Source organism: Triticum dicoccoides, chromosome 2B, assembly GCF_002162155.2.
Source record: "Triticum dicoccoides isolate Atlit2015 ecotype Zavitan chromosome 2B, WEW_v2.0, whole genome shotgun sequence".
In the NCBI taxonomy this organism is placed as follows: Eukaryota; Viridiplantae; Streptophyta; class Magnoliopsida; order Poales; family Poaceae; genus Triticum; species Triticum dicoccoides.
The window spans coordinates 684,352,171-684,354,650 of NC_041383.1; positions in this window are offsets into that span (position 1 = coordinate 684,352,171).

The window sequence follows — 2,480 nt, forward strand, 5'->3', positions numbered from 1 at the left end:
CCCGACCGGATCCGGCCAGATCCAGGCCTCCTCGTCCCTCCTCCGTCGTCCTCTCCCACTCCAGCGTCAACCCCGACGAACTCCGGCGAACCTCGAGAACCGTGCAGATCTGAGGTTGACCCCCGATTTTCCCTGTCCCCGTAATATTTGCATATTGTTAGCTCCTATTTCATCGCATCATAACTCCATGCATACTGCTCTGCTTCGAGTGTGTAATATGTAAAAATGTTCGCTGTGAGATTCTCTACATTTGATTCCATTGCACCATGTTCATTGGAGCTCATCTTGATGCCTGAATCATCGTTGCAAGAGTGCTATATGATGTTAATCTGCTGAAACTATTATAACTTGGTGATTTGTCATTTTTGTTGCATTTTATGTGTGCATCCTATGAGCATGAGCTCTACATGTGTTTTGAACTACATCATGCCATCTTTACAGGGGTGTCATCCATGTATTTTTGTGAGTTGTGTAGTGAGTGCATCAAGCTTGTTAAGTAGGGTACTTGCTGTTACTGTTTTGCTAGGCTGAATCTGTTATTTTGTGGTGCTATGTAAACCTGCTTCTACAAGTCATTCTATGCATAATCTGGAGATGTTCACTAAGGATGTTTTGTTACACATGCAATTATCTATCCATCCATGCCCCTGGTTGCATTTATAGCCTGCTGTAGCTTGTTGTAATCTTGCTCTCAAGTTGCTAAATAATGTTGCTGTCAGCCTGTTAACATTAAGTTCAGTTTTTCCATGTGATTTGCTAGTGATCCATGTACCCTATGAACTTTCTCTTGCCATGCTTAGCTTCATAAACATGTCTTCTTACTGTTGGTTGCCTTGTCATGGCATGTAATGCTCTGTGGTGAGTGGTACAAGCTCACCAACATGCCTACTTATTGCTATTTCTGCCATGTATGAATCTGTCATATAACTTGCCATGTTTACATGGATGCCATCATATCTTCTGATCCTTTTTGGCTCATGGTCAGTAAAGGACTTTTGTTCTATGCAATTAGTAGGTTCATGCCATGCCTTTGTTTGCCATGATAAGATCCTGTAACATGTTGTTTCATAACTCTAAACATTGCAACCAGATGTTATTTCTGCAAAGTCTGAAACTGTTATTATTTGCACTCTTGCCATGTCTTTTTGAGCATGTTCTAGTGATTTCCGGAGATAGCTCAGTGTTCATGTTTTGTCATGCTTTACCTGTACATCATGTCCATGTATTTTGTTTTCATGTTGAGATGTTGTAGCATGTTGTTTTGGTGCTTGAAATATGCCTAGTTGCTGTTTTGGACAGCTTGTCCTTTAAACTTGTATAGAGTGTATGTGTTGAACCGTTGCTCCGCTTTGAGTGTGCTCTATATGAAACTTGCTTGATTTTGCATGTAGATTCATATTATCATGTTGCATCCTTGTTTTGAGGTGTTTGCTTGATGTCAGTATGCATTTTGCATCAATGCCATGTTTGACTTGTTTTGCTCATATCTTCTAGGCCGTAGCTCCAAATCTAATGAACTCTATATGTAACTTGACTAGAATCTCATGTAGATCTTCTTGGTGTATCTTAACTTGCTGTTTAACAACTTGAACATAAGGTTTATTCAGTTTTGGACCAATTTCGAAATTTGCATCTGAGGACTTACCGGAATTGTTATATGGTATTCCCGGCTTCATTTAAACTTGCTTTGATGTGTTGCTCTTGTATGCATCATCTCTTGCCATGAGTAGCTTCATGTAGCTTTGTCTTGCATCATACTTGGTTGAGCATCATGTCATGTATATGTGTGGTGTGTTTACCATGTTGTGTGCTTCTTCTCGATAGTTCCCGTTTCGTTGCGATCGTGAGGATTCGTTCGTCTATGCTTGGTTCGTCTTCGTGGCTTCATCTTCTTCATGGACTCGTTCTTCTTCCTTGCAGGATTTCAGGCAAGATGACCGTCACCTTGGATCTCACTACTATCATTGCTATGCTAGTTGCTTCGTTCTATCGCTTTGTTGCGCTACCTATCACTTGTTCTTCAAGCCTCCCAAATTGCCATGTCAGCCTCTAACCTTTTCACCCTTCCTAGCAAACCGTTGCTTGGCTATGTTACCGCTTTGCTCAGCCCCTCTTATAGCGTTGTTAGTTGCAGGTGAAGTTGAAGATTGCTCCATGGTGGACAGGATTATGTTGGGATATCACAATATCTCTTATTTAATTAATGCATCTATATACTTGGTAAAGGGTGGAAGACTCGGCCTTATGCCTGGTGTTTTCTTCCACTCTTGCCGCCCTAGTTTCCGTCATACCGGTGTTATATTCCCGGATTTTGCGTTCCTTATGCGGTTGGGTGATTTATGGGACCCCCTTGGCAGTTCGCTTTGAATAAGACCCCTCCAGCAAGGCCCAACCTTGGTTTTACCATTTGCCTCACCTACCCCTTTTTCCCTTGGGTTTCCGAAGCCCGAGGGTCATCTTTATTTTAGCCCCCCCCCCCC